Source organism: Arachis stenosperma, chromosome 9 (genome assembly GCF_014773155.1).
Source record: "Arachis stenosperma cultivar V10309 chromosome 9, arast.V10309.gnm1.PFL2, whole genome shotgun sequence".
NCBI lineage: Eukaryota > Viridiplantae > Streptophyta > Magnoliopsida > Fabales > Fabaceae > Arachis > Arachis stenosperma.
Window position 1 is genome coordinate 136680633 of NC_080385.1, and position 13977 is coordinate 136694609.

The window sequence follows — 13977 nt, forward strand, 5'->3', positions numbered from 1 at the left end:
GGAGAGGAAAGAGAGGAAGTGGACGCCACTGAGGAAGGCCTCAATGGGCGTGCACTAGCCTCCACAGAGTTCCCTAATGAGGAACCATGGGAATCTGAGGCTCAAAATGAAACCATAGAGATTCCATTGGATTTACTTCTGCCATTCATGAGCTCTGATGAGTATTCTTCCTCTGAAGAGGATGAGTATGTCACTGAAGAGCAAGTTGCTAAATACCTTGGAGCAATCATGAAGCTAAATGATAAGTTATTTGGAAATGAGACTTGGGAAGATGAACCCCCTTTGCTCACCAAAGAACTGGATGACTTGTCTAGGCAGAAATTACCTCAAAAGAGACAAGATCCTGGGAAGTTTTCAATACCTTGTACCATAGGTACCATGACCTTCAAGAAGGCTCTGTGTGACTTAGGGTCAAGTGTAAACCTCATGCCTCTCTCTGTAATGGAGAAGCTAGGGATCTTTGAGGTACAAGCTGCAAGAATCTCACTGGAGATGGCAGACAATTCAAGAAAACAAGCTTATGGACTTGTAGAGGATGTTTTGGTGAAGATTGAAGACCATTACATCCCTACTGATTTCATAGTCCTAGAGACTGGGAAGTGCATGGATGAATCTATCATCCTTGGGAGACCCTTCCTAGCCACAGCAAAGGCTGTGATTGATGTTGATGGAGGTGAACTGATCATTCAAGTGAATGAAGAATCCTTTGTGTTCAAGGCTCAAGGATATCCCCCTGTCACCATGGAGAAGAAGCATGAAGAGCTTCTCTCAAATCAGAGGCAAACAGAGCCCCCACAGTCAAACTCTAAGTTTGGTGTTGGGAGGCCACAGCCAAACTCTAAGTTTGGTGTTGAACCCCCACATTCAAACTCTAAGTTTGGTGTTAGGAGGTTCCAACATTGCTCTGAGTGTCTGTGAGGCTCCATGAGAGCCCTCTGTCAAGCTACTGACATTAAAGAAGCGCTTGTTGGGAGGCAACCCAATGTTATATTTTATCTATTTCTCTTTGTTATTTTTTGTTATTTTGTAGGTTGATGATCATAAGAAGTCACAAATCAATTGAAAAAGCAAAAACAGAATGAAAAACAGGAAGAAAAACAGCACACCCTGGAGGAAGAACCCACTGGCGTTTAAACACCAGTGAGGCTAGCAGTTGGGCGTTTAACGCCCAGTCTGGCACCATTCTGGGCGTTTAACGCCAGAAAGGGGCACCAGACTGGCGTTAAACGTCAGAAAAGGGCAAGAACCTGGCGTTAAACGCCAGGAATGGGCACCAGCCCGGCGTTTAACGCCAGAAATGGCTCAAAACGCGATTTTGAATGCCATTTGGTGCAGGGATGACTTTTCCTTGACACCACAGGATCTGTGGACCCCACAGGATCCCCACCAACCCCACCACTATCTCTCTTCTTCACCCATTCACCAATCACCTCAACACCTCTTTCCCAAAAACCCTTCACCTATCAAATCCCATCCTTCTCTTCACCACTCACATCCATCCTTCATAAAACCCCACCTACCTCACCATTCAAATTCAAACCACTTTCCCTCCCAAACCCACCCATACATGACCGAACCATGAGCCCCCCTCTCTTATATAAACCTTTCTTCACCCCTTCATTTTCACACAACCTAAGCATCACTCTCCCCCCTCTTTGGCCGAACACAAAGCCACTCCCTTCTTCCTCAATTCTTCTTCTTCTACTATCTTCTTTCTTCTTTTGCTGGAGGACGAGCAAACCATTTAAGTTTGGTGTGGTAAAAGTGTTGCTTTTTCGTTTTTCCATAACCATTTATGGCATCTAAGGCCGGAGAAACCTCTAGAAAGAGGAAAGGGAAGGCAAAAGCTTCCACCTCCGAGTCATGGGAGATGGATAGATTCATCTCAAGGGTGCATCAAGACCACTTCTATGAAGTTGTGGCCTTGAAGAAGGTGATCCCCGAGGTCCCCTTTTCACTCAAAAAGGGTGAATATCTGGAGATCCGACATGAGATCCGAAGAAGAGGTTGGGAAGTTCTTACCAACCCCATTCAACAAGTCGGAATCTTGATGGTTCAAGAATTCTATGCCAATGCATGGATCACCAAGAACCATGATCAAAGTGTGAACCCGGATCCAAAGAATTATCTTACTATGGTTCGGGGGAAATACTTGGATTTTAGTCCGGAAAATGTAAGGTTAGCATTCAACTTGCCCATGATGCAAGGAGATGAACATCCTTACACAAGAAGGGTCAACTTTGATCAAAGGTTGGACCAAGTCCTCACAGTCATATGTGAAGAGGGCGCACAATGGAAGAGAGATTCAAGAGGCAAGCCGGTTCAATTGAGAAGGCATGACCTCAAGCCCGTAGCTAGAGGATGGTTGGAGTTTATCCAACGCTCAATCATTCCCACTAGCAACCGGTCCGAAGTTACTCTAGACCGGGCCATCATGATTCATAGCATCATGATTGGAGAAGAAGTGGAAGTTCATGAGGTTATAGCCCAAGAACTTTATAAGGTGGCGGACAAGTCCTCTACCTTAGCAAGGTTAGCCTTTCCTCACCTCATTTGTCACCTCTGTTATTCAGTAGGAGTTGACATAGAGGGAGACATCCCCATTGATGAGGACAAGCCCATCACTAAGAAAAGGATGGAGCAAACAAGAGACCCCTCTCATCATGAGATCCCTGAGATACCTCAAGGGATGCACTTTCCTCCACAAGACTATTGGGAGCAACTAAACACCTCCCTAGGAGAATTGAGTTCCAACATGGGACAACTAAGGGTGGAGCACCAAGAACACTCCATCATCCTCCATGAAATCAGAGAAGATCAAAGAATCATGAGAGAGGAGCAACAAAGACAAGGAAGAGACATTGAGGAGCTCAAGCACTCCATAAGACCTTCAAGAGGAAGAACAAGCCGCCATCACTAAGGTGGACCCGTTCTTTAATCTCCTTGTTCTTTATTCTTCTGTTTTTCGAAAATTATGCTTTATGTTTATCTATGTTTGTGTCTTATGATCATTAGTGTCTTAGTGTCTATGCCTTAAAGTTATGAATGTCCTATGAATCCATCACCTTTCTTAAAATGTTCTTAATTGAAAAAGAAAAGAATTGCATGAATTTTGAATTTTATAACAGTTTAATTATTTTGATGTGGTGGCAACACTTTTGTTCTCTGAATGTATGCTTGAACAGTGCATATGTCTTTTGAATTTGTGGTTCATGAATGTTGGCTCTTGAAAGAATGATGAAAAAGGAGACATGTTACTGAAGATCTGAAAAATCATAAAAATGATTCTGGAAGCAAGAAAAAGCAGTGAATACAAAAAAAAAAGAGAAAGCAAGCGAAAAAAAAATGAAAAAGAAAGAGAAAAAGAAAGAAAAAAGAAAGAAATAAAGTTGTGATCCAAGGCAAAAAGAGTGTGCTTAAGAACCCTGGACACCTCTAATTGGGGACTTTAGCAAAGCTGAGTCACAATCTGAAAAGGTTCACCCAATTATGTGTCTGTGGCATGTATGTATCCGGTGGTAATACTGGAAGACAGAGTGCTTTGGGCCACGGCCAAGACTCAATAAGTAGCTGTGTTCAAGAATCATCATACTTAACTAGGAGAATCAATAACACTATCTAGATTCTGAGTTCCTAAAGAGGCCAATCATTCTGAATTCCAAAGGAAAAAGTGAGATGCCAAAACTGTTCAGAGGCAAAAAGATAACAGCCCCGCTCATCTAATTAATACTGATCTTCATAGATGTTTTTGGAGTTCATTGCATATTCTCTTCTTTTTATCTTATTTGATCTTCAGTTGCTTGGGGACAAGCAACAATTTAAGTTTGGTGTTGTGATGAGCGGATAATTTGTACCCTTTTTGGCATTGTTTTTAGTATGTTTTTAGTATCTTTTAGTTAGTTTTTATTATATTTTTATTAGTTTTTAGTTAAAATTCACTTTTCTGGACTTTACTATGAGTTTGTGTGTTTTTCTGTGATTTCAGGTATTTTCTGGCTGAAATTGAGGGATCTGAGCAAAAATCTGATTCAGAGACTGAAAAGGACTGCAGATGCTGTTGGATTCTGACCTCCCTGCACTCAAAGTGGATTTTCTGGAGCTACAGAAGCCCAATTGGCGCGCTCTCAACGGCGTTGGAAAGTAGACATCCTGGGCTTTCCAGAAATATATGATAGTTCATACTTTGCCCAAGATTTGATGGCCCAAACCGGCGTTCAAAGTCACCCTCAGGAATTTCAGCGTTAAACGCCGGAACTGGCACCAAAATGGGAGTTAAACGCCCAAACTGGCATAAAAGCTGGCGTTTAACTCCAAGGAGAGTCTCTACACGAAAATGCTTCATTGCTCAGCCCAAGCACACACCAAGTGGGCCCGGAAGTGGATTTCTATGTCATTTACCCATCTTTTTACACCTTAGGCTACTAGTTTTCTGTAAGTAGGACCTTTTACTATTGTATTTGACATCTTGGTAGCTATCTTTGAGTTTCATGCTATCTTAGATCATTGGGAGGCTGGCCATTCGGCCATGCCTAGACCTTGTTCTTATGTATTTTCAACGGTGGAGTTTCTACACACCATAGATTAAGGTGTGGAGCTCTGCTGTACCTCGAGTATTAATGCAATTACTATTGTTCTTCTATTCAATTCCGCTTGTTCTTTGTCCAAGATATCACTTGTTCTTCAATTTGATGAATGTGATGATCCGTGACACTCATCATCATTCTCACTTATGAACAAAGTGACTGACAACCACTTCTGCTTTACAAGCAAACAAGGCTCTAGTGTTTATCTCTTGGATTCCTGATACACGATGCATGGTTGATCGCCTGACAACCGAGTGCTCGCCTGAAAAACGAGCCAGCCATTCCGTGAAATCAGAGTCTTCGTGGTATAGGCGAGAACTGATGGCGGCATTCAAGAGAATCCGGAAGGTCTAACCTTGTCTGTGGTATTCTGAGTAGGATTCAATGATTGAATGACTGTGACGTGCTTCAAACTCCTAGCAGGCGGGGCGTTAGTGACAGACGCAAAAGAATCACTGGATTCTATTCCGGCCTGACCGAGAACCGACAGCTGATTAGCCATATGCTGTGACAGAGCATAGGAACATTTTTACTGAGAGGATGGTAGGTAGCCACTGACAACGGTGAAACCCTTGCATAAGCTTGCCATGGAAAGGAGTAAGAAGGATTGGATGAAGACAGTAGGAAAGCAGAGAGACGGAAGGGAAGGCATCTTCATACGCTTATCTGAAGCCCTCACCAATGATATACATAAGTATCTCTATCTTTATCTTTATGTTTTATTCATTCATCATCTATACCCATTTGAGTCTGCCTGACTAAGATTTACAAGGTGACCATAGCTTGCTTCATACCAACAATCTCCGTGGGATCGACCCTTACTCGCGTAAGGTTTATTACTTGGACGACCCAGTGCACTTGCTGGTTAGTTGTGCGAAGTTGTGTTTATGCCATGGTATTGAGCACCAAGTCTTTGGAGCCATTACTAGGGATTATTTCGTGTAAAAGTAGTGATCACAATTTCGTGCACCACCCCCGTTCAGATTGGATGACTGTTGACCCGGCGTTTGATCTGAAACAAAGAAGATTAATGACCGCTGACCCAGCGTTAATCATATACAGCCTGCCATGGAATGAATTAATTAGAAGTTGGAGTAGATTGTGAGAAAAGTTGATCCAGAAGGAAGAAGCATCTCCGAAGCCTCAGTCATTCTCATACCATTAATTTCACACCTATCTAGGAACGTTTTATTTATTTATCTGTTTTATGTATTTTTTGTGACTACTATATTTTCTATCCGCCTAACTAAGATCTGCAAGGTATCCATTGCTTGCTCAAACCAACAATCTCTATGGGATCGACCCTCACTCACCTGAGGTATTACTTGGAGGACCCGATATACTTGCTGGTCTATCTGTGCGAAATGTGCTGAGTCAGTTTCATGCACCATTTATCAATCACCTCAAACTCATATTGGGCACTCTGAAGAAGTACCGGATGCGCCTCAACCTGACAAAATGCGCATTCGGAATGGAGGCTGGAAAATTCTTAGGCCTCATGATCACGCAACGAGGAGTGAAAGCAAACCTGAAAAAAAGCAGGTCCGTCCTCGAGATGAATAACCCTGCAAATATCAAGGATGTTCAAAGGCTAACTACTAGACGACTAGATGCCCTTTCGCGTTTCCTCGGAGCCTTAGCTCAGAAGGCTATCCCCTTCTTCAAGCTCAGGAAAAAGGGTATAAGTTTCAAATGAAAACCTGAATGCGAAGAGGCCTACCAACACTTTAAAAAAGTGTTAGCGGAACCTCTCATTCTCTCAAAACGCAAGGTGGGAGAAACATTGTACCTTTACTTATCCATAACATAGGAAGCGCTAGGAGTGGCGCTAATCTGGGAAGACAAACAAAAAATGCAAGGTCCCATATGTTTCATAAGAAAAGTTTTTTAGAACACTGAGACGCTTTACTCCAGGCTAGAAAAACTTGCCTACACACTACTCACAGTATCCCGATAGCTTTGGCAGTGCTTCCAAAGCCATCCTATCGTGGTCCGAACAGGCTAGGCCGTCAAACAAATACTTCAGAAGCCAAACCTGGCAAGGTGAATGCTCTCTTGGTCGGTTGAGCTATCCCAGCATGAAGTCCGATTTGAGCCCAAAAATGTGATGGAGGCTCAAGCCATGACGAACATCATCGTTGAGATGACCCCGGGAAGCGATACTACCGAACTGTGAAAACTTCACGTTGACGGCTTGTCGAATAACAGCTCTGATAAAGCGAAAATAGTACTAGAAAATGATAAAGGAATTATTATTGAATAGTCAATTTGATACGAATTTCCAATCTCGAACAACCAAGCAGAATACGAAGCCCTCCTGGTCGGATTAGCATTGGTCAAAGAAGTCAGTGCAAAAACACTGGAGGTGTGCAGCGACTCCCAGATAGTCAGCTCTCAAATAAATGGGGACTACCAAACACAGGACCCCCTCCTACAACAATACCTCTCCGGGGTCAAGGAGTTGATCGCCGAGTTCAATAGAGTGTCGATCCAACACATTCTCAGAGAAAGGAACGCAAGAGTCGACTTGCACTCAAAGCTAGCGAACACTAAGTCGATCTTGGGAAACTGTTTAGCAATTGATGAAGTCATCAAAGCATCCTCTGTTGCGACCACTTCCTCCACAAACCTGCCTTGGTCGAATCAGTACTCTTGGACCTTCCCGATCTGCAAGTTCCTTACCTTCGAGGAAGTACCCGAGGACCTAAAGAAAGTAAAGCGTGTGAAGCGAGAAGCCATAAAATACACCATAGTAGCAAGATAGCTGCACAAATGAGAATTGTCTCAACCCTTCCTCAAGTGTATAAAACTTGGCAAGACGGACTATATACTTCGTGAAATCCACGAAAGATATTATGACCACTATATCGGAGAAAAAACCATAGCCCAGAAAGCTATCTAGGTCGGATGCTTCTGGCTGACCATCATCAGAGATGCCATTCAATTAGTCAAAAGCTGCAAACAATGCCAAATGCACGCGGACCTCTATCAAGTAGCCCCACACCAGCTCAACACGATCCCTTTCGGAACCTAGGGAATTGACCTAGTAGGTCCCTTCCCCATGGCTCCCGGGCAACTCAAGTTCCTTACCCTTTTTATCGATTACTACACCAAGTGGATTGAAGTTGAAGTGTTGGCCACAATCACAACCACCCAATGGTGAAAATTCTTCTAGAGCAATGTGTATACGCCAAACATATGGCTTACAAAGTGAAACAAATTGTTCCACAATACCATAAAATAAAACTACTCTAAATCAATAATCTCTCCATCACGAATAGTCTGGAAGACCTTAACATGGACACATCAAACTCGAGGGCTAGCACCTAGACCTAAGCTTTCAAGGCCTCCCCGGTCGCAGAAATCGCATCCTTAACATCAGCAAGCAAACCTTCCTTATCCCTCATCAGCTGAGCGATCTCGGTCCTCAAAGACTCTACCTTGGCAGGGGTGATGTCTCTGGGTAGGACGAACATTGAAATATTTCTCCTTAAAACTATGAAAGGAATCTTCGCACAGCCCAAAGATCCGGTAGTTCGACTGAGCACGAAATAACACATAGCCTTTCTTGTGCCTCCTCTCCTTGATCGGGATAGTGCGTAAGAAAAAATACAAGAAGACCTCCATTTGAACAGGAAGCTCCAAATATTCGCAAACCAACTCAAAAGTTTGGATGGCCGCCCAACTATTCAGGTGCAGTTGAGACAGCGCCACCAAACACTAATTCAGGAGGGCCTGGGCAAATGTAGAAAAGGGGAGCCACACTCCCGACTTTGTAAACATAGGCTCATAAACACACATCTAATGGTTAACCCGAGGGGAATTAGGGTTGATATAGCAAACTTTTTTGTTCTCCCCTGAAAGTGCCAACTCATACTGACAATCCTCATTGCCTCCTCTACACACTGTACCCTCATTACAAAGTTTTTGAAGAACCTCCTCCATAAGACGAGAGAGTGACCCAGCACGTCGAAGGTTACCCAATAATAGTCATTAGGAATGCCTCTTGTCGAGTAGATAGGCACCATAGCACCCTTGGGCCTCCGCCGGACCATACCTATAACCAAAGAGGCACCACCGTCAGCCCACTGCACAGAAAAAGAAGAATACAAAATCCTACACTAAATCTACATGAACTTAAGCTATACCAAAATAATGGCACCCCCTACTTTCTACTACTACTATGAAGTGGGAAAAAAAGAGGAACTAGAAGAAAAATAATGTACAAAATAGTAGGATAAAAATAAAAACACCAACCTATTCTCAAAAGCTGAATGGAAGCAACGAAGTAGCAGTTGACACAATAAATGCAATGCTAAAAACCCCCGAGAAGCCTAAAAAATAGGCCAAAGCATAGCACCAAAATCAATAGAAAGCGTTCGACAGGGAAAGGTAAAAAATAATAAAGAGAAATACAAAGAAAAGGTAGTTACAGTAAGGGAAAAAATAAAACCCCCTAACTTTTTAAATGGAAATACAAAGGTAAGAGGGACTGGTGCACGAATCTCCACACTCCGTACAACTGTACCAGCAAATGCACTGGGTCATCCAAGTAATACCTGAGTGAGTCAGGGTCAATCCAACGAGGATTATGGTTTGAAGCAAGCTATGGTTATCTTGCAGGTCTTAGTCAGGCGAATAGAGGAGGCTATTCTTAATTTGTATTTGTGAGATCTAAACTAGATTGACATGTAAAAAGAAAAGGGTGTAAAATACTTTGTGAATTGAATTATACTCAGGGATAAGGAATTGGTTAAGGATTAGAGTTGCTTTGTCCTTCTGAATTTACTCTAGTATTACTGTCTTCTTCAAGAGTGAATGACTTCTTCTTTGGCTGGCTGTATGTGATCAACGACGTTTACCCACGGTCATTAATCTCCTCTGCTTCAGATCAAATGCCGTATGGCTGCGGTCAACCAATCTGAACGAGGGTGAAGCTCTAGTAGTTCATTCTCTTTGGTGATCCTACTCAAAACGCCACAGACAAGGTCGAATCTTCCGGATCAGAGGATGCTGCTTCTTTAGGTTCTAGCCTTTACCACAGAGACCTAATCTCCCCAAAAATTAGCTGAACTGGTTTCTCGAGAAGTCTCTAATGAAGTCGTGGATTAGCCGTCTGAGAGATGTATAAGCATAGCTATTGGTTCATGTTTTCCAGCCACGTATTCACACGAATCCAAGTAGAGATGGGTGTTTGTCAGGCACACGGTCCTAGTATGATGAACAAAGCTGATTGTCACTGGTCATCCTATTCACCATGTTGAAGAACAAATATACATCTTAGAATTGATCAAACACAGATTGAAGGAAAACAGTAATACTTTTATTAATTCATAGGACTCAGCAGGGCTCCTTCCCTCAACTTAGGAGGTCTAGAAACTCATACTGAAAGGAAAATACAATGTAAAACTTGAAATATGGTGTAAAGTATGCGTATCCCTTGAGAGATGTAAAATAAGTCTTAAATACTAAACAGATGACTAGTAAGGGTAAAACAGTTTATTTAGTGCTAAAATCCACTTCTGGGGTCCACTTGGTGAGTGTTTGGGCATTTGGACACTAGTAATTCACCTCCTCCATGGTAAGTTGGTCAGAATTATAAGCATCTACATCAGGAGATACTTCTTGGGTACTGTCAGCTGCAGTTTGCATCCCAGTCAGATACTGAGAGATCATGTTGACCTATTGGGTCAAGATCTTGTTCTGAGCCAGTATGGTATTCAGAGTATCAATTTTAAGAACTCTTTTCTTCTAAGAGGTCCCATGGTTTACAGGGTTTCTTTCAGAAGTGTACATAAATTAGTTATTTGCAACCATCTCAATGAATTCTCTTGCCTCTGCAGGTGTTTTCTTCAAGTGGAGTGATCCACCTGCAGAGCTATCCAATGATATTTTGGATATCTCAGACAGATCATCATAAAACACGCCTATGATAGACCATTCTGAAAGCATGTTAGGAGGACATCTCCTAATCAATTTCTTATATCTTTCCCAAGCTTCATAGAGGAATTCATCTTCTCTTTGTCTGAAGGTTTGAACTTCCACTTTGATTTTGCTCATCTTTTAAGGGAGAAAGAATTTAGCTAGAAAAGCATTAACCAGCTTTTTCCAAGAGTCTAAGCTCTCTCTTGGTTAAGAATCCAACCATGTCTTAGCTCTGTCTCTTACAGGAAATGGAAAGATCATAAGCTTATAGACTTCAGGATTTACTCTATTGATCTTAACAATATCACAGATATGCAAGAATTCAGCTAAGAACTGATGTGGATCATCCATTGGAAGTCCATGGAACTTGCAGTTCTATTGCAGATGAGAGATTAACTGAGGCTTAAGCTCAAAATTGTTAGCTCCAATAGTAAGTACAAAGATACTTCTGCCATAAAAGTCAGAGGTAGGCATGGTGAAGTCACCAAGAACCTTTCTTGCTTCCTCTTGAGGCTCGACCATGTCTTCCCTTTCTTGTTCAAAGTTTTCTGAAAGGTTTCTTTCGGAATGTTGTGCTTTAACTTGTTATAAGCTCCTCCTTAAAGTCCTCTCAGGTTCAGGATTAAGATTAAAGAGAGGTTCTTTATTCTTGTTCCTGGTCATAAACAAGAAAAGAAGAAAAGAAAGAAAGGAAGCTTCTATGTCTGATTTGAGTATAGAAGGCTCCTAGTGAGATGTAAAGAAAGAAGAAGAAGATAGAAAAGTGAAGATGGAAGACGAGAGAGGAGAAGAGTTCGAATAAATAGAAGTAAATAGGAGAAGAATTAAAAAAAGAAAAGATAAACAAGAATTACAATATTTTTGTTTTTATTTTATTTATTAATTAATTTTGAAAATTAAGTTTAATAAATTAAAAAGAATTGAAAATTTGTTAGTGAATTTTCGAAAATAGGAGAGAGAAAAGAATAAGAGAGTTTTCGAGAATAAGAGAGGGAAGAATTAGTTAAGAAGTTTTGAAAAAGAAGAGAGAGAAATAAGATAACTAATTAAGAAAGATTTGAAATTAAGATAAGATAAAAGGTTAGAAAAGATTTGATTTTTAAAAAGATTTGAAAAAGTAAACAAGATAAGAAAAGAAATAAAAAGATTTGAAAAAGATTTAATTTTAAAAATTGAAATTAGAAAAGATAAGAGTTTGAAAAGATTTGAAAAAGATTTGAAAAAGATAAGTTTTGAAATTTGATTTTGAAAAAGATAAGATTTTTTAAAAGGTTTGATTTTGAAAAGATTTGAATTTTGATTTTTAAAATTAAGATAAGATAAAAAATTTTGAAATCAACATCTGAATTTTTAATGATGATTTTCTAAAATTAATTAAAAAGATAAGAAAAGATATTTTTTATTTTTTAATTTAATGAGAAAATAGAAAAACAAGTAAAAGACATAAAACATAAAATTTTTAAATCTAATGAACCTAGTGTGCAAAAATTGGAGGGAAAAACATAAAGGAACACCAAACTTAAAAATTTTAAGATCAAAACAAAAAAAAAAATACAAGAACACTTTGAAGGTTAAGAGGAACACAAAGAACAAAACTCAAAAACTCAAAGAACATAAGAACATGAAAAAGACACTTGATAACAAGTCATCATATACCCATTTCTCAAGCTAATTTCACTTGTTTCACTAGTTTTTATACACTTTCTTGCACCCTAAGTAAGCAATTTAGAGTGGAATTGCATGTTTTATTTGAATCAAATAACCACCATTTAATTGATGCTAAATCATGAGGTTCAAGCTAAATTTAATTGATTTTTAATTGATTTATAAACCTTGTAAATTTAGTGATACTTTGATTGGTTGTTTTGATTATTTGTAGGAGAAGAAAAGAAGAAAAGAAGGAAGCGTGGCTTAAGAAAGCGTGGCCCAAGGAAGAAAAGAATGTAGCGCATGGAAGGGAGGAAGCCACATTGCCCTCCACGAGAGCACACTGCCCTCCAAGGGAGCACAACAATGAACCAAGCATTCAAGGCTTCACTGCCCTACCCTCCTTGAGGGTGGAACACAATTCTAGGCCAAGAAATGAGAGAAGGAAAATCTCTGCCCTGCCCTCCTCAAGAGCAGTTTCGGGCTCCTCATGGAAAAATTCAAGGAAATTGTTCTTCAAGTGCCATCTATGGGTTTCGAACCAAGCTCAAGAGGGAAGGAAGTAGCGTTCAAAAGGAAGGAAAACAAGCCAAAATTAGCTTGTTTTCAACCTCCAAGGATCGAACACAAGACCTTGAGGAAGCAAGAGACTAGGCGCTACCTTGACACCAAGAAAACCAAGAAAAAAGGGGCAACAAAAGCCATCCAGCAAGTTTTGAACTTGGGACTTCACCCAAGAATAAGGAAAGCTTGCGCTGCCCTGCCCTTGTGGAGGGCAGGGCAGCATTTCTTGGTGCATGGCACACAAATTGGCACGGCCAGCACGCACAGCAAGGGAGCTTGGGCGCGCAGCTTGGACGCACCATGACAACATTGCCCTGCCCTCCACAAGGGCAGGTGGTGCACGAAATTGTGATCACTACTTTTACACGAAATAATCCCTAGTAATGGCTCCAAAGACTTGGTGCTCAATACCATGGCATAAACACAACTTCGCACAACTAACCAGCAAGTGCACTGGGTCGTCCAAGTAATAAACCTTACGCGAGTAAGGGTCGATCCCACGGAGATTGTTGGTATGAAGCAAGCTATGGTCACCTTGTAAATCTTAGTCAGGCAGACTCAAATGGGTATAGATGATGAATAAAACATAAAGATAAAGATATAGGTACTTATGTATATCATTGGTGAGAGCTTCAGATAAGCGTATGAAGATGTCTTCCCTTCCGTCTCTCTGCTTTCCTACTGTCTTCATCCAATCCTTCTTACTCCTTTCCATGGCAAGCTTATGCAAGGGTTTCACCGTTGTCAGTGGCTACCTCCCATCCTCTCAGTGAAAATGTTCCTATGCTCTGTCACAGCATATGGCTAATCAGCTGTCGGTTCTCGGTCAGGCCGGAATAGAATCCAGTGATTCTTTTGCGTCTGTCACTAACGCCCCGCCTGCTAGGAGTTTGAAGCACGTCACAGTCATTCAATCATTGAATCCTACTCAGAATACCACAGACAAGGTTAGACCTTCCGAATTCTCTTGAATGCCGCCATCAGTTCTCGCCTATACCACGAAGACTCTGATCTCACGGAATGGCTGGCTCGTTTGTCAGGCGAGCACTCGGTTGTCAGGCGATCAACCATGCATCGTGTATCAGGAATCCAAGAGATAAACACTAGAGCCTTGTTTGCTTGTAGAACAGAAGTGGTTGTCAGTCACTTTGTTCATAAGTGAGAATGATGATGAGTGTCACAGATCATCACATTCATCAAATTGAAGAACAAGTGATATCTTGGACAAAGAACAAGCGGAATTGAATAGAAGAACAAT

General features: G+C 41.1%; 1 non-coding gene across 1 annotated transcript; it reads left to right on the plus strand.

Moving 5' to 3' along the window:
- Window positions 1-10528: 10528 nt before the first annotated feature.
- On the plus strand, window positions 10529-10637 carry LOC130952143 (small nucleolar RNA R71). Its single transcript, XR_009074324.1, has one exon. It is a non-coding gene; the product is annotated as a small nucleolar RNA R71 (small nucleolar RNA).
- Window positions 10638-13977: the final 3340 nt, after the last annotated feature.